Source organism: Camelus ferus, chromosome 6 (genome assembly GCF_009834535.1).
Source record: "Camelus ferus isolate YT-003-E chromosome 6, BCGSAC_Cfer_1.0, whole genome shotgun sequence".
Taxonomy (NCBI): domain Eukaryota; kingdom Metazoa; phylum Chordata; class Mammalia; order Artiodactyla; family Camelidae; genus Camelus; species Camelus ferus.
In genome coordinates, this window is record NC_045701.1 from 39,105,304 (window position 1) to 39,124,669 (window position 19,366).

General features: G+C 38.8%; 1 pseudogene; it reads left to right on the top strand.

Annotated features, from left to right (window-relative positions):
- The first annotated feature begins 5,637 nt into the window (after window positions 1-5,637).
- On the top strand, window positions 5,638-7,676 carry LOC102517331 (annotated as a pseudogene).
- The last annotated feature ends 11,690 nt before the right edge of the window (window positions 7,677-19,366 follow it).

A 19,366-nucleotide genomic window follows, 5' to 3' on the forward strand; every position in this document is an offset into this window, starting at 1 on the left:
CCCTCAGCATCCTGCAGGATAGTCTTTTTGCAATGTGGTTGTATGCTACCACTCTACTCAGCATCCTTCTGTGGTTTCCCACAGCACATAGGGTGCTACCCAAACTCCTTGCTAAGCCTCCAAGACCTGGCCCCTTCAGACTTTTCTAGGCAGGTCTCAGGACTGCCTCTCCTTCCCTCATTCATTTCCAGGCCCTCTGCTCATTCACATGCTGCACTACATTAAATCCAGCCTGTTGCCCGCACAATTCTCTTCACCAGCATGCCCTTTTCTTTGGCTCTTTGCATCAAGTAATTAACCACTTAAGAGCCACCAAAACTGTATCACTTTTGTAATTTTTTGCAGTAAAATATAATATCTTCCTTTGTTAATACAATGTCCTAAGCTTCTTGTAAACCATAAGATTATATTTAGTTTAAGTATATTATTTCTGTGAAAAAAAATGTCCACTACACAGTAAATGGTCACATGTTGAGAAAAATTTATCCTTGTAAATATCTTCCTAACTGATATTTTCATATTTGGAAATTTATTACAAAAGCAGTGCATGAGGTGAAAGAATCTAAAATTTCTTGTATACATTTTTCTTTTCTCCAGTAATAAACAGTTACCTTTCATTTAAAAAAAAAGAAAAAGTCCAGCTCCTTTCTCAGGCCTTCTCTGACAACAGCTACCAACATTGGGTCTCTCCCTACCTCATGCTAATATCCCCCATTAGCTATTTCTCCTTGAATTTATTTTCTTATATTGACTCTCTTCCCTATGGGACTAAAAGCTACTTGAGGGCTGATGCCACATTCATTTTCTTTGCCATTGTAGCCTTAACACCTAGCACAATGCTGGTGGTGGTTGGCCCTCAATAAATGTCCATTGTGTAGACAAGAGAAAAATAAAAATAAAAACAACAGTGATCCTTTTAAGTTACAACCCAGTAGAGGAATAAACAAACAACCAACAAATCAAATAACAGTAACACGTGAAATGATTACCTCCCACTACCAACTGTTCACTATATGCCACGCATGTAGTGTACTCAAGAATTTGTTTCATTTATTGCCCACAGCAAATCTGTGAGCAAGACACTACTCTCCTTGTGTGTTTTTTGAAACTAAGAAATGAGAAGTTCAGACAGAAAAATTACCTTTCCCAAAGTTATGGGCAGTAAGTTGTGGAACCAATGGTGGATCACGGAAGGACTTGAATTCCATACTCAGAAAGAAGACTTTATTTAATTGGCATCTGGGAGCCACTGAAGGTGTTTTGAGCAAAGTAAAATAAATCTAAAAATATTTTATTAGTAGGAGTGTTCATTCCCTGAATTATACTAGACCATTGTACTTTTAAGTCTGAAACCCAAACAGGGCTGGTATTCCACTTCCCTCCCAGGCTTTGCCCAAGGACTCAATTTCTGATTCTGTCCCTCAGTTGAAGAGAACTAGGGTAACTTTTAGAATGTGAAATGCTCCTCTGACACACAAATAACCACAAAGACAATTAAAATATTACAAAAAGACAATTAAAAATTTTCCAAGATGTGCAAAATGTGTTTTTAAATACATTATTATTTATACCAAGTTTTTAATACGAAATATTCTCAGTGTGCCTGTTTTGGGTCAATCCTGTTAAACAAACAAACAAACAAAACACCCTGCAAAATATATTTTTCCACGTGGCTAGATAAAATCCCAGTTCTTGGGGAAACAGATTATGTACTTATGTTCTTCCTTCTTTGCGATTATGAATAGAAAGCCAGGGACAAAAAATGTATCCTTGGGCAACACAATAATTTGCAAAAAGTCTGCACAGTTAAATAAGCATTTTTCTAAGAGTTAAAAAATGATAAGGGAGCAGGCAAGTACAAAAGAAATTAAATTTCAAGCTGTAAATACTGATTTGAAATTTTTAGAGAGGTACAATGCACATGTAGTTATGTGATTCTTTTTCCCCTTAAAAATCCACTTTGATTATTTTCACATGTCATTAAATATTCTTCATGTTTTGTATGATAAATGTATAACTCTTCAACATGAAACTATACCATTATTTCTCTAGCAAAACTTCCTTTTTTGTAGTGAAATTTTTTTCAAGATTTTTTTTTTCAGTCTTTCAGCTTCAATAATGTTAAAAAAAAATCCCACTGGGATGAAAATCTTTTTCAATAATCAGTTTTATTAAGGTATCAGGTACTTATAACAAAATAATCCATTTTAAGTTTATATTTCAAAGAATTTTGAAAAATGTATGTATCCTTGCAACCCCTATTACAATTAAGATATAGAATATGTCAAAGAGAGTGACCTTTGTGTCCCCTACTTCCCTGTCCTAGGCAACCACTGACCTGTCACTATCGATAAGTTGTGCCTGTTCTACAGTTTCATAAAAATAGAATCACATAATAAGTATACTTTTGGATCTGGCTTTTTTCACTCAGCGTAATGTTTTTGATACCTGTCCATGTTGCTCGTGTGAGAGAATTTTATTGCTTTTTATTGCTGAGGAGTATTCTATTATATGGATTTATTACAATTTGTTTATTCTTTCTCCCATTGAGATATTTGGTTTAATAGATTTTGGCTATTTTGAAGACAACTGCTATGAACACTTGTGTAAATTTTCCTGTGAAGATGCTTTCATTTCTCTTGGGCAAATACCTAGGAGAGAGATTTCTGGGTTATAAATGAAATGCTTAACTTTATAGAAAAAATTTTAGAGGGGGAGGTAATTAGGTTTATTTATTTATTTTAATGGAGGTACTGGGAATGAAACCCAGGACCTCGTACATGCTAAGCACTGCACTCTACCACTGTGCTATACCCTCCCCCACAGTGAATGCTTAACTTTTAAAGAAACCTTTTGTGAATTTCATGTTTCTAGTTGTGGCCTTTTCATTCCCACATAGAGAAGTCCCTTTAACATTTCTTGTAAAGCTTGTTTCATGGTGTTGAATTAGTTTAGCTCCTGCTTGTCTGTAAAACTCTTGATCTCTCCTTCAATTCTGAATTTTAGTCTTACTAGGTAGAGTGTTCTTGGTTGCAGGTTTTTCTTTTCATCTCTTTAATTGTATCGTACCACTCCCTTCTGGCCTCCAGAGTTTCCGCTGAAAAGTCTGCTGAGAATTTTATGGGGGTTCCCTTGTATGTAACTATTTATTTTTTCCTTGCTGCTTTTAATATTCTTTCCTTATCTTTAATTTTTTGCCATTATTTACTGTTCACCTTGGTTTGGACCTCTTTGGCACTATTCCATTTCTTGTGGAAAAGACTATTCTTTCCCCACTAAATTGTCTCAATACCTTTGTCACAAATCAATTAAATGTAAACATAAGAGTTTGTTTCTGTACTCTCAACTCTATTCCATTGATCTATGTATCTGTCTTTATGCCAGTGTTATACTGTTTTGATTATGGTAGTTTTGTAGTAAGGTTTGGAATCACTGTGAGACTTTCAATGTTTTACTTCTTTTTAAAGATTGTTTTTGGCTATTGGTCTCTTGCATTTCATACAAATTTTAATATCATTTTAAATATCTCAAAGAAATAATAAAGGCAGCTGGAATTTTGACAGAGATTACATTGAATCTGTGGATGAATTTGGGAAATATTGCTAACTTAAGAGTATTAAGTCTTCCATTCTGTGCATGTGGGTATCTTTCCATTTATTTAGGTTTTTAATTTCTTTCAACATTTCATAATTTTCAGTGTATACATCTTGCACTATTTTGTTAAATTTATTTTGATGTTGTCAATTGAAATATTTTTTTAATTTAGTTTAAAAAATTTTATAGCCTATGTATATAGAAATATTGATTTTTATATATTGATCTCACATTCTGGAACTTTACTGAATTCTTTTCTTAGTTCTAATAGTTTTTTTGTGTGTTTATGGATTCTTTAGGATCTTCTATATACAAGATCATGTCATCTCTGAATAAAGATTGTTTCACTTCTTCCTTTCCCCTTTCACCTTCTTTCCTTCCCACCTTCCTTATTTCCTGCCTTCGTTCCCTCCTTCTTTCCTTCCTTCCTGTCTTTCTGTCTTCCTTGACTAGTTTTCCTGACTATAACCTCCAGGAAAATGTCGAATAGAAGTGACAAAAGCAAACATCCTTGCCTTGTTTCTGATCTTGGGAGAAAGCATTCAGTCTTTCACCATTAAGTATGATATTGTCTGTGGATTTTTTAATAGACAGCCTTTGTCAGGTTGAGGAAGTTCCCTTCTAGCCTTAGTCTGTTGAATGCTTTTATCATGAAAGGAAGTTGGATTTTGTCAAATGCCTATTCTGAATACATTGAGATTATTATATGGTTTTTGCCTTTGATTCTATTAATATTTTATTGATTGAGTTTTATATGTTAAATCAACCTTGCATTTCTGGGATAAATCCCACTTGATCATGGTGTATAATCATTTTGTATGCTGCTGTGTTCAGTTTGCTCATACTTTGCTGAGGATTTTTGCATCTATATTCATAAAGAATATTGATTTACAGTTTTCATTTCTTGCAATGTCTTTGCATAGTTTTGGTATCAGGATAATGTTGGTCTCATAGAATGAGTTGGGAAGCATTCCCTCCTATTTAATTTTTTGGAAGAGTTTGTGAAGGGCTGGTCTTAATTCTTCTGTATATGTTTGGTGGAATTCACAGTGAAACTATCTGAATTTTCTTTGTAGGAAGTTTTTCTGTTGTTAACTTAATCTCTTTACTTGCTATAGTTCTTTTGAGATTTTCTGTTTCTTCTTGAGTCAGTTTTGGTAGTTTGTATCTTTTTAGGAATTTGTCTACTTCATCTAGATTACTTAAATTGTTAGCATACAATTGTTCATATTATTCCCTTATAATTCTTTCTATTTTTATCAGCTTGATAGTGATATATCCTCTTTCATTCTTGTATTTAGTAATTTGAGTCTTCTTTTTATTCTTGCCAAACCGAATATGAATCAAAAAAGCAAAGTGAACAATTCACAGATATTATTCTATCAATGTGAAATTCAAAAACACACAACTATTATAAACATTTTTATTGATAACATTTATAATAAAAGTCTTAAAATCTTCAGCTTACTGGTTTCCTCTGGGAAAAGAGGGGAAGGAATAGGAGATTCAAATATATCTGTAGTTTAGACCTTGAAAAAGATACTTTTAACATTTATTTTTTAAAAAGTGGTAGATAAGATAGAATTAGCTTATTCTTTGTCCCTGTGTATATTAGAAATATTTAATAATTAATTTAAAAATTATATCATGTTAGTCCGTTGATTAAAACTTTTTAGTGGCTTCCCATGACACTTAATACAATTCAGATTTCCTACCTCAGGTCCTCCATGATCCCACTCTTAATTTTAAAACCACACCTCTTACTCTTCTCCTCTTTGCTTGTTAAAACACAGCCAGCCCAGCTGGCCATATATTTTCGACTCAGGTTTCCTCAGCCTCCCTCTTTCCTGGACACTTCTGGTTCCTTCAGCTATCAGCTTAAATGTCATCTTGGTGTGGCTATCTCTGCATATTCACCATCCCTGCACATTTCTTCTTTCTTTGTTACAGACTAAGTTTATTTATTGTCTGTCTTCCTCACTGAGCTGTAAGCTCTAGCTAGGACCTAGTTTGCACAGTACTCTGTTCATAGCCTCTATCACGATGACTGTCATACACATGTGCTCACTGGATATGGTCCAATGTAATATAAAGATTGTGAATCTGCAACCAAAACTTTAGTATCTTAAATATCTCACATATCTTCATTTTCTTTAAATCACAGTAAACTCAACCTTAAGCCCAAACCCTGCATGGATGGGGGGAAAAGAAACATAAACAACATTGACAGTTGGATGGGGGGAAGGGTATGCTCATCAGCTCTTTACCATCCCTTGAAATGAGTTTGCTACTCATGTCCCCACTCCAGTCTCATATGAGGTCTTCTACAGCCCCTGGACCCATTCAACACAGATCTTTGCAGGCACTGCCATCTCTTCCCATCTACACCAGGATGCCTAAAATAATTTCTTCAATGATAGGAAACTTTTGCAAAACACAGTAAGAATTTTTGCTTCAAATTCTTCCCTGAGGCAAGGAAAACTACATGATGGAAATGGTGAAAGAGAAATAAATGTAAGAGGGAAAAGCACAAATTAATATCTCAATAAGCTGTTTTTCCACAGGGAAAAACAAATGACTGAATGAATGAAAGAGCATAGCCAGATTGCTAAAGCTAATAGTTTACTATTATTGCAGCCATCGGTTGTGTCAGACATCATTACATTTGTATATCTACTTTCCACATGATCTTTCAAAGCTTCCTATTGCTCTGAGTATAAAGACCAAGAACCTTAACAAGGCATGCAAGGCACTATGTGGTATAACCCCAAGATTTTTCTCCAGCCTCACTCCCTCTAACTCTAAGGCAGGAGTTCTAAATCTTGACTATGCATTAGAATTACCTGGGGAACTTAAAATATATATATACCATAGGCTAATCTCATCCCAGAATGATTATATCTAAATCTGTGGGGTGGGGCCCAGGCCCTGGTATTTTTTAAAGCTCCCCAAGTCAGGCTTGCTGGTCAGGGCTGGGACCCACTCCTTCATTCTCTAGCAACACTGGCCTTCTTTCTACTTACTGCAAAACAAAATGATTCTTCCCAGTTTTTCAAACAAGGTTGGCAAACTGGCATGCATGTCTAGCTTTTTCCATCATGAATGACTGACCAGTAATCTTCATACATATTTGAATCCAGCTGTTTTCCTCAGAGAAGTCTTCCCTGAGCCACCAAGTGAGGTCAGGCCCCCTGTTCTATCCTCTCATTGTACCCAGTGCTGACAAGGGAGAATATAGACAGCCAGGAGCTGCCCTGCCTGAATCACTCAAGAGTGTCTGCCCAGCCAGGGGCTGCTGCTGGACTCCAGTGAGAGAGCAAAGATCGCCTGTCACAGGGGGCATATGGGGGCTTCAAAGAACCCGTCGGCATCTCTCTCCCCCAGTTCCGCCTCCATTGCCACCTCCCATTTTGACTCAGTGGAATTTCTTCCCCCAGAGTGGCCCCCCTGTGTCCCCATTGAAGAGGGACCCCCCAGCAGGGACAACTCATCCCTTCTTGGCCCCCTACCCACCCCTAGACACTTCAGAAACAGCTGCAGCATCATTACTGTTCCAGGGGGAGCAAGAGGGAGATGAGGGGGACCAGCCCCTCTCAGGGTATCCCTGGTTCCACGGGATGCTCTTTTGACTCAAGGCCGCCCACCTAGTGCTGGCCGGAGGTAGCAGCCCCGTGTGTTTTGTTGAGTGAGACAACGTGGGGCGAATACGTCCTCACTTTCAACTTCGAGAGCAAAGCCAAGCACCTGAGTCTGTCGCTGAATGAGGAATGGGTTCAGCAACTGTGGTTCCAGTCTATTTTCGATATGCTCGAGCATTTCCTGATACACCCCATCCCTCTGGAGTCTGGAGACTCCAGCGATGTTGTCCTTGTCAGCTGTGCGTTGTCCTCCCAGCGACAACAGGGCCAGGAGCCATGCAGGGGTGTGTGAGGGAGATCGATGCTATCCCGATGCCTCCTCCACCGTCATGCCCTTCGGAGCGAGTGACTGTGTAACCCAGCATCTCCCGTGACCCACGGCAGCCCCCTGAACTCCCTTCATGGACCGATCCCCCCATATCCTGGGTTAGAAGAAGCATTGGGGGCGCCGGAAGTGGCAACAGCTGCAGCAGCCAAAGAGAGGTAAAAGAAAGAGAATGGGCAGTGGAGGGGCCCAGGAAGAGCTGGTCCCCGTGGCTGAATTGGAAGAGGCCACAGTACCCGGTACGGAGGCCCAGGGAGGCCCTGGATCTTGTGGGGCCCCGAGGGTGACCCTGATGGTGCAGCTCCAGCAGTTACCACTAGGGGGCAATGAAGAAGAAGGGGGCCATCCCAGAGCCATTAATAATCAGTACTGCGTGTGAGACATGCCACCCGACCCTCTCCACTCCTCTTGCTCTCCAGCCTTCAGTTCATGAGACCGGAGCTGGGCAGGGACATAGAGGAGCTGTTAAGAATCCCATCCCCACATGCTTCCTGACCCTTGACGGCCAAGGGCATATATATGTTGGTACAAAAAATGTTCAAGAGATCTGTTAACTACCCCCCCGTTCATACACTGCAGGTGACCCGTCCCCTGGGCAGGGGATTCAGGCTCCATTACTCCCCCAGGGGCTCTTATGGTCAGCCCCACCCTGGGGGCCATTTCCCCATTGTCCACCTCCCAGCTCAAGGAAGGGTGAGGGGGAAGGGCTGTCAGTTATATTAAGGTGATGGTGGCAGCGGTTGTTTCAAACAAAATGGAGAAGCATAAATAAATAAAAGGATTTATCTGAGGGAAGGGGGAAAAAAAACAGAAAAAGAAATCTTGGCTTGTCACTGAATGAAGAAACAAATAACTTCCAAAGCCTTACAAACTACAATATTTGTACTTAGGTGCAAAAGTCATCTCTAGAAGCACCAAAAACATGTCAAAACAAAGTTAAAGTATCCTCTCCAGGAAGTAGATAGAAACAGTAGATTCTATAACACTGTGTTTTGATCGTTTATTTACTCAAAAAAAACAAAAACAAAAAACAACTGAGTTCAGATGCACTGTGGGTTTTCAGTGACGTCTTGCTTAATTTGAAGTATTTCTTTTAGAATTTCATAGACTTGTCCCAAAAAATTGTCTATAAAAAAACTATAGAATTTTATTCCCATAAGTTTTCTTCTTTCTTTAAAATGTGTTGGCATTAAAGGACTATAATTTATCACTTAAACTCTAAGTATGAAAAATATTTAGTTCTATTTCTCAAAGTTTAAGAGGCTGCTTAGATGATAAAATTATGACTTATAGGTTGAGTCATTATTTAGTTCTTAGGGTGCTTTTTCATCATTAGCCATATAATTGCCTTCATATGTGACTTCCTTAATTGTAATGTCTATGTTTGTTATATTAGAACATATAAGATACTAATTTGGATTCTTTTAAAGATTGTGTCTCGGTATCTCTGCTCTACACTTTGCAGATACAAGTATATATGTCACTATTTTACACTTAAGTATAAGTAATATTTACCAAGTCCTCAAGCAGCTGTTTCTAATGTTCCGCTCTGTGAGTTGTGTTGATTAGTGGCACGTGGTGTGGCATCACACCGTGTTCAGAAGGGAGGCAGTCAGAGGCTCTCACTGAGCTCACGAACATTTGCCTCAATCTCGGATGCTCCTGATAACATTTCTTAAACTATTATGACGGCTTTTCCCTCCTCGGTTAACCATTGAAATGGCTGACTTGTTTGCATTTTATAGAGGACATTTAAAGCAGCGTTTATGAAGCAAATATTATTGAGTATCTTATCGTATGCCTGACACTGCATGGAGCTCTGGAAAACAAAGGTAAATACATTAATTGTTTTCAGAAAAAAAAGTTATTTGCGTCACTTAACCGTGGGGATTTTTGTTGTCAAGGAATTTCTCTTTACCTCCATGACACCTTTTTAGTAGAAGGAAGATAATATTTATTGGCCACATATCAAGTGCTAGGTATTTCATAAATGTTAACAAATTCAATTCTTTGCCTCAAAACAAGCCTCTGGGGTAAGAGTTATTTGGCTTTTACAGATGGGAAAAGAGAGGCTCAGAAGGGTTGTATCACTTGCGTGTGAGTGAGTGGCAGAATGCCACAATGCTATCTGGGTAAGAGTCTCTGGAAAGTAAGAGCTCAGTAGGAACAGCAGAAGATGGGTCCACATCTCTCCAGCTGAAGGATTGCTCATGAGAAGATCAAAGCAAAATGTCACTAAAAATATTAGGGGGAGGGAGATTGTAACAGCCGTGCAAGGGGAGAAATAGATGCTTTTGCAAATGGCAGAGGGGTAAGCCTGAGAATGAGACCACCCTTCCCAGGTGCTCCACATTAGTGAATTGCTCTCCACGCTCCCCTGTGAGCCTCTGAGCTTTAACACGAGCAGTTCTTTTGTATTACAAGCACGGCATCCATTTTTCTAACACTCGTGCAGAGTCACTTAACAATGAAATGGTGCAAATATTTGTCTCCAGGTGCTAGGCACACTGTATTTCAATCTAAGAGCCGAGAGTAGTAGCTTATGAGCCACCTCTAATGGTACCGAGCATCTTTCCTCAATCTATATTCACATCAGTTCCATTTTCAAATGAGTCAAATGGGAAGCTGAAGTTAGCCAGTCAGAGCTTAACACCTCTGATTTATGGTCAGAAGTATCTTAATAGGATCATTCATTTTCCTTCGCTCGTTCAGAACATCTGATGTTACAAGTTTCTAGAAATGTTCGTGTATCCTCTGGTTCTGCAAAAATATAATCTTTATCTCCAAAAGTGACCTTCAAATGAGCAGGAAATGAAAGCCGGCCGTTCTTTCTCAGTCACCTTGCTTTGCTTTATTGATGTGTCATAATGGAAATCTTGAGAGCCAGAAATCTCAGAATTATTATGATATTTTAATCTTTTTAGGTTAAGTGTAAATGTGAAGGTGTAGGGCAAAAAGCATTAGTTTAGGCCTGGCTTTATGAAGTATCTCTTTCTTGCCCTTTTTCTCCTTGTTCAGTCTCTTTAGAGAGGATGTCTCTTCTGCAAATCTGCGATGTCTGGGCTTTTGTGAACTTGATCCTCTACTTCTTATACTTTCATAAGTGACTTGATTTATGAAACTGGTTAGAACAACTCTGAGCATCCGACCTGTATGCCCCTTCCCTGTGCTGTCCCCTCCCCTTTCCCTTCTTCCTCACCTGAGCCACTCAGCACTGGTTCCTTTGTTTCTACTATATACTTTAAAAATATCTGCAAATAATCTTCACTGCCGTCTGGTTCCTAGTCTCTGTTCTCATGGAAAACATGTCTCTTTAAGCCCATGCTTTGTTTAGTGTGGGGCTGCGCATGTTAGGACACAGAGAGTTAGTTCTGTGCCCAGAGCATTCCAACTCTCTAAGTAGCACAGGCTTGTCAAAGATCTTGCTCAAAAGCTAAGATCTTGCTGTTTTTCTACATCATGAGCATGAGCTCCCGATGCCAAACCATCAGAATACGTCTTTTTACAACACATATCCCTAGAACTGATACTCTAAAATATTCTTCTGTTGGGATGAACCGTTAGCAATGGGTCAGTTGCTTACCTGGGGTAATCATTTATTCTCCAGAAGCAGAAAATATTGCTGGTTATTTGATTCTAAATGCATCTCTAGGGCAATTAAAAAAAATCAGGATGAATTAGTGAATTTACAGAAGTGCCCTAGTCAATAGAAAAGTAACCCTCCTAATATCATGATTTCTGTTTTAGCCTCAAAATCATCCCAGAATAATTGGTTTTAACTGTGTGCTGAACTCGTCTGAGACTACCAGATATATATTTCTAATGTATCTTATACTTTGAACATACTTTAGAGAAAACACTGTGTTGACTTTATATTAATTGCTAAATTAATAAAGTCTCATTGTAAATAATCAAATACAAATAATGTACAAAATGGAAAGTAAAAGCTGCCTCTTAGCAATCTGTCTCCATAGATAGACACTTTAGAGGTTAATTTGTGTCCTTCAAGTCTTTTACAGAAAAGTAGATGTAGAGATATGATAGTCAAAATATTTAATAAGTATATTTAGTAAATATACAGCAGTATATTTCTATCCTAATGTTTGTAATGTCCTCAGCTTTATAGTTTCCATCCTTTCTCTGAAGGCTGTAGACTGTGGCTTTAACACCAGAAGGCCTGTCTTGAAATTGGGAAGCTGACATCTTGGCTCTACGATTGGCCCACACTGAATAGATTGAACATCTGACACATTACATTTTAAGGTCTCAAGGAGATATTTTATGACCTGATTTAACAGACCACATACTCTTTCCTTTAGGGAGACCATAAAATTCCAAGATTATGGGAGCAGGTCTTGTGCTCAAGTATTCAATTCTCTCTTTTAAGCTTGATTTTTCTTTTATTAAGATCTGTCAATGGTACTTTGGCTAAGTTCCCTCCTGTGGCCAAAGATTCCTTTCCTACATATTTGTTTTTATAATCATATGGTTTTTAGGAAGACGGACTTCCCATCTAAGAGACTGTAATAAGAAGCATTTCTCTGTTGCTGAAAATATCTGGCTGAGTTAATGAGATTGTAAACATAAACCTATGAGGCCAAAATATTTGTGATAGCTCAAAAATAACCATAAAGCCAATGGGAAGTTTCTGCAGAGAAGAAAGTACCTCTTCTAACTGATAATAAACTGAAAAGAAGAGTCTGGTTCAGTCTTTTATTGACAAACAATGGAAGAAGTTAGGGGAGGTAGGACCCCCTCATAGCTTACTTACTGTGGTATAAAAAAGTCAAGTCCAAGCGGAAGAGGTAAACCTTGGATTTTTTCTTCAGGTAAATTTTACCAACTGAAAGATGAGTCATGAATGAAAGTATTTAGTTTTAACTTCTACTTGAAGCCCTTTTTTGTTAGATGTTTTGTCCCACAAAGTAGGATTTCAAAACCTTTGTTCCTCTGAGCATACAGTTGCCCTTCCAGCCCGCTCTGTCATTCCCTTTCTGTGGTTAGAAACCTTCGGTGAAAAATAGCCAAGCTACAGCTTTTTTTTTCCAATTGTCTCTTTTCCATTTAATTTCTATTGACTATCATCTTATGGCATCAGAATCTGTCTCTTGCCTTCCCACTAGAATCAGTCCGGTTTCCCACTTTCCCATAAATAGGGACATAACAGGAATCCGGTCTAGTTTCGCTTTCTCTTTTCTTCTCTCTTCAGGATCAGAGTCAATAGTCAGCAGTTTGCACTAACATAAATCTTGTTACTGTTTATACCAACTCACCCTTTCTAATGTTATTAGAACCCCGGAAGACGGAGACCCCAGAGATTTGCTCGTCTTAAAGCTCTAAAACTGCACCACTTTTATGACAACAGTAAAGCCTTGAGCTGTCACTTTACCCCTATGACTGTTCGTCACCGTGATTACTGGCATCTCTTTCATGTTCATTCCCTCCTGCTCCCATCCCCTGCTTGATTGTTTGGAAAAGAGTATTTGGAAAAAATCAGATAAAGGACTAGTGACGAGCAATTCTTAGTTGAGCTGTACACACCTTTGCAGCTGCCAAGACAGAACTTGTGTTCCATTTGCTGTATATACATATCCCTTCCTGAGAACTCACATTACTCTGGGGGGTTTTAAGGGAGCTCTGAGAACAAGAGGGATAAAGACAAGCGTAGCCTTCTTCACGCTAATGAGGAACCGGCTGCATCCAGCCATGGCCCTGCACGGGTCACGGGGCAGTTTGACCCAGCAGAGCTAAGTTCAAGGCTGAACATCACGGCTTCCAGGCCGCCAGGTTCAGGCAAGATACTAGCTTCTTCGGCATTCGGTTTCCTCACTGGACACATCACATCTGCCTCACAGAGCTGTGTGAGGAGCAAATGAAGTGATGTGTTGGACGGGTATTGTAAACTTGTGATCACACTACAAATGTCCAAGCTTACGAACGTGTTCATCAAAAGAATGGGAAAGAAAGGTTTGGATATGCAAAAGAACTAGAACTCACCAGCTCTGGCCTTTAAAAGTCACAGGCAAATGGCCCATCAGTTTTTGAATTTAGAGTGGTAACTCTACAAAACTGGAACTCAAAAAAAAAATTTTTTTTTTTAGTGTTCACAGTGTGATAGGATAAGGTATTGTTATGCTCATTTTACAAATGAGGACAGTGGTATAGAAAAATTATGTCACTTGCCCCAGGGCCCTTATTACTTGGAATCAAAAGCTTTCCAATTTTGACAGCCTAGATATTTGTCTCCCAGGCTCCAGAGGAAGGAGAGGATTTATGTGGGAAGTTCATCCTGAGAAAGGTTACATGTTCTCTAATGTATGTTCACTTTGCATTAACGCTTTGCTCCATCCCAGAATCGTATTAACTGTATCTTAAATTTTATTCTGCGTTTCCCTGTTCAAATAAATCTGTTTTTAAAAATCTCCTTGTAAAAATGCATTGAGAAGCAGGGTTAATAAATAGAGAAAACTGGGCAAATAAACTTCCAAAGTGCCTACATCAGCCGTACATCTTCTCAGCGAAAGCTCGCTTTTTCCATTTTCTTTTCTTTCTCTACATGCTTTATACATTCAAAACCCAGGTTTTATAGATTTATTTGAACAGCGTGGGATGGCAAAGGTAGTATTAGAACTGATTCTTTCCACTGAGTCTTGGAGGAGTGGAGAGTTAAAATCTACTGTCTTCTTACCCAAAAGGATTTTTTTTTTAATGTTCACATTAAAAAATTCTCTTAGAGCAATGCTTTGGCTCATTTTTTGACAATCTCATGTATGGACAACATAAGAATGTGCTGAAATGAATGAGATGAATAATCTGTAGAGTAGGTATGTCTGGGAGTTTCTAGGCATTTTGGTCTCTGAACCTTTTGAGAAAATTACTTAGCCTAACTTTAGTTTCTCAACCAATATGGTAAACAGTTGACCTCAGGAGAATAATCCCAGAAGCTCACAATTTACAAGTGGGTTAGAATTTAGAGTTAGTATGTAAGTCAACTCTTTGAAATTTACTCTTTTCTTGGTGGTATATTTAGAAATACAATGGGGTTCCCCAACTAGTCTGCAGAAACTTCACACATGGTGAATCAGGAACTCTGATGTTAGTCTGGTAGCAACAATCACTGACTTCTCACACACTTCTCTGTCCTGGCGGCATCAGAATTGTAGGCAACAGATTCAGAGGATGAGGACTCCTTAAAGGGGCAGATGGCTGGATATTTATTTCTGGGGTCTAGCGACTTCTCTCTTAGTATGTTTGTCAAAGTATTCCTCTACCTAAGTTGCTTCCCGTAAATGACAGGGGAACAAAGGGATGTTGCCCTTAGGAACTATGGATTTGGGCTGTGCTTCCTCCAATAACTTTTCCTGCATGTAGACTTCTTAAGTCTGGTATTTCTTATCTGTGGCATCACTGCTGGGATGTCTTACCCCATGCACACAGGGCATCCGTGTGCAAGTGAACGTGTTGGAAGACTTATCTGCACAAAACCTGTCTTGGTGATTTAGTCCCTCAGAAATAGTTCTTTTTTCCAAAACAGAAATAATGTCTTAGGACTTTAAAATGGCCATTAGGAAGCTGTTTGTAAGCTACACAATCAAACAGGCATCAAATTTGAGTTGGGAAATAAACTTTAATCTTGGATTTTGTATAGAAAAAGTATACTATTGAGGAACTCCTGGAAACTTCATTGTATTTAGAGGGTAAACATCTTCACAATTTAACTTGGATGTTATAAAGATTTACTTTCAGCAGATGGTTCCTAAAAGGGGACAAATTAAAATTTACTGGTCTCCAAATGGATATGTAAAGTTAAATGCTGATTTCATGTAATGTTTTAGTGAAAAATTAAAACGTGAAGGACTAGCCCAAGATTCTGAGTGAAAATAAAGCCTTATATTCAACCCCAATACCCTCTCTTGATCAAAGACCATGGATATGATACCCTAAACTAAAAAGGACATTGAATCTTATGGCAGTAACAGCAGGATGAAAGAATCCTAATATTAGAGGTCATCCTCTGCTTGTCTTGAAATGTATGGCATCACATCTGTGTTATCTTCCCTTTTACCCTGCCGGCGTGTGCAAGCTGGGGACTTCTCAGTCTCTGGGAGACTACCGAATGGGGGGAGGGGAGGGCACATGGCCACATATGAAGTGGTCTTATCCCAACATTCAGATCTTTGTGTTTTGGAGTATTAACCAGATTACAGGTCGTAATCTGTGAAAGCTCCCCTGCGAGTGCCCTGCTTGACTTCTTTCCAGATGAAATCTCTTCAAACAAATCCCGGATCACGAAGATACTCTGTTTTTGTCTGGAGCCAAAGAGAAAAAAAAAAAAAAAATTGCATACGGAAAGACAAGTACCCGCCAAGGGTAAAGAGCTGGATTGATGAGGTTCTGCGTTTATCACCTCTGGGAAAAAAATCGTTCCTGTAAAAGAAGCCAATTGCAACATTTAGGATGAAGTAATTCATCTAGCGATTCTTCTTCCATTTGAACTTTTCATTTCTTTGTGCTTTTTTATGGATGCCCAGTTTGAATACGTCTAGATAAGGACATGACTTATTTATTGGCACTAAGAGCTTTTTATTAATTTAACGTAATTTATGGATTTATAATAATCCCTCTAATAGTTCTTTACATGAGTTACCACTTTTTTTAAAAGCCAAATTTCATTTGCTTTATGACAGCAAATGAGTGAAAGAGAAAATTAGGGTTTAAATAAAAAGTTATCCCACTTGGCAGTCCAAAGCCATCCTTTGGCTCATAAAATGCTACTGATGGGGACACCCTATTATTTTTAAGGGGTTCACGAAATGGCCAGAATTCAGTTGTTCTCTCAGTGTGCAGACAGGATATTTATGGGAAAGCACTCTCAAAAAAAAAAAAAAAAGCATCTCATTGGGAAGGTCTAGGGTAAAGCAGTTGTAATCAAGCTTGCTTGCTAAATGCCCTCAATTTTTCAGAAACAATTTCCCCTGTCTTTTACAAAGCTTTTCTCCTCCCAGAGGACAACTTTCTAATTCAATGGATGTTTACTAGCATCCTTCAGTTTTTCAGTTGTAAGCTGTTTAGAACTTGTTTCTTGGGCAAATAACCTGGTGACATCTTTAAAATAATTCCAAGGAGACTAGCCCATAACGAAAGGTCATTGGTCTCTAGACCAATGTCCTCTAGACTAGGAAGTGTCCTCTCCCTTCCAAGTACATCTCTTAGCTGCACAGTGCAGACGCCTACACTGGGATGCCTCTCTGTGGGCAAACTCTCACCTATTAACAGCCCTTCCTGGCCCCTACCTCCTATGTCGCTGTGTTATATCAGTAAGCTAATTCAAAAGCTCTCAATCCTCCCTTAGTCACCTGTAGGTAGAGCTCTGAGCCTCCTCTGGCTTGAGTCCCTTGTGGCACTGAAGCCAGCAAGCATCATAAACACAGGCAAGTGAGGAAGCTGCCACTCTAGAATGAGAGATACCCTCTCCTCCCCCTTAGCCCCCCAGGTCCTCCCTGTGCTGGGATCTGCCTGCATCTCCATGCTGTGGACGGTTTCCCGTAGACTTCAGGCCATTACTCCCTGCAACTATTCTTTGGGTTCTACTTACCCTATTCTGATACAGTCTGTTCACACTCCATGTAAATTTCACATTTTTAGTAACAGTCTTATTGAGTTCACGTACAGTACCGTTCACTCATTTGTGGTGAGATATATACCGTCATACGACCTCCACCAAGAAACAGAACAATTCCATCACCCTCAAAAGTTCTCTCGTGCCTCTTTGTCAGAGAGGCCTTCTGATGCCCAGCCCTAGGCAACGTCTGACTGCTTTATCTTACTGTAGTTTTGTCTCTGCTAGAATTTCATATAGGAACTACACAGTATGCACTCTGTTGTGTTTGAATTATTTCAACTTAGCCTAATGTTTCTTAGATTGATCAGTATAGTTAAATATATTAATATTCCTTTCCACTTTTTTTCACTGAACGTATACCACAGTGTGTTTATTGACCATTTCAGAGATTCATATTGATTTCGCTTCAGATCTTCCACCTCCTCTGAAACTGATTTGGAAGTGAATTTCTTGACTTTCAAGTTATCTGCTTCAAATTAACTTAACAAATTAAACATATATGCATTTAAATGTAATAGAAAAGATCCAGAGAAGCAGAGGGACCCATATGGTCCTCACAAACAAAGAATATTTTGTCGTACCAATTGTCTCTGGGAAATGAGGAATTATTCAAATGTGGGGAATTGATGCCATATTGGAAAGGTGGAAAGTTCATTCAACAACTGAAAGAACAAAAACACTGCATAGTCATGTTTCTGCTGTGGTTTATCCTGATTCCTGCACCTGCTGAAGATAAAGTTACTTAATTTTCCCCTCCTTTCTTATCTGCTTCTTCTAACAGTCACTTACATTACAGGTCAAATGTGACAAGGACCTTTTACAGTTATTTAAACATGTTAAGTCCCATGACAGTTCTTTCACATGTGCCCTTAAGTATTTGCTATTTTTCTATCTACATCAATGCTGACATTTAAAAATCTGATGATCAGTTATTTGAAAAGAATTGCCATTTGACTGAACTCACAAGTCAATTTGATAAAAACGGGTTGATCTGAGTTGATATAATCAAAAGTTATGGCTTCAGTCGTGTTTTTCAAAATTTAATGTGCATAAAATCACCAGAGGTAACTGGAAAAACATGAGGTTCCTAAGCCTCACCTTTCTAGATTCTGATTAAGAAGATTGGGGTACAGTTTAAGAATCTGTGTTTTCTAAACATTCCAGGTGATTCTGAAGCCAGTGATATGTAGATCTCATTCGGCAAGTGCTGGAATGCAAAAGATGGGTATAAAAGGCTGGTCAAACTGGGTATTGGCAAACTACATATATTAATAGGGACTCAGAGTTGCAAGTGGCAGGAACCTAAATCAAACTGGCTTAACCAAAGCAGATATGTATTGACACATATAATAGGGAAGTATGGGAGGAAAACTGGTTTTCATAAAGATCTGACCTCTGCTGGCTTTCAAAGGATGCCATTAGGATTTGATTTCTCTCTTCATCTTTTGGATTTATTTTCCTCTATGTTGCTTTGTAAGAGTTGGCAAGATTGCCATCAATAGTTCCACGCTTATGTGCCATCTCAGTAACTCCATTGGAAGGACAAGAGTCCTATGACTGAGTCTCACTGAAAAGTTTTATCACATTCCCATTCCAGAAACATTCAGAATGTTCTAAATGACGAGGCCAGAGGCAGGTGCCCCCTCGCGCTCCCAAGGGAGTGAGTGAGTGAGTGTGCGTGTGCATGTGTGTGTAAGCGTACATTTGTTCATTTGTGTGTGAGAAGATGGAGGGCATGGGTCGGGTCCAATTAAGCCCCATGAGTTGACCATAGGGTAGGTGGTGATTCCCTTCTTCCCCAACAAAAAAAAAAAATCAATGTATCAGACAGAGAGCAGCCCAAATCTGCTGTGTTACACATTTCACATCAATAGATAGCCAGTAAAATACTGTATTTTCTTCTAACTAGCCATACGTTTGGATAATCCTAGATTTCAGTAGATTTCAAACTCCTAATGACCTTGCACTAAAACTAACTTGTTTTATGTGGGGCTTGGTAAGCCCATGTTAATAGATGCTTAACAAATACATTTTCATGTCTAATATCAGCAGTGCCATAACCAATTAGCTTTGGGAGAGCTTAGCTATTCAAGACTGTTTCTGTGGATGAGAGTTTGTTGGATGGTTAAGATTACTTTTTTTTGAAATGTGCTTTGAAATCCATGAGGTAAACTGCCATCACTAACT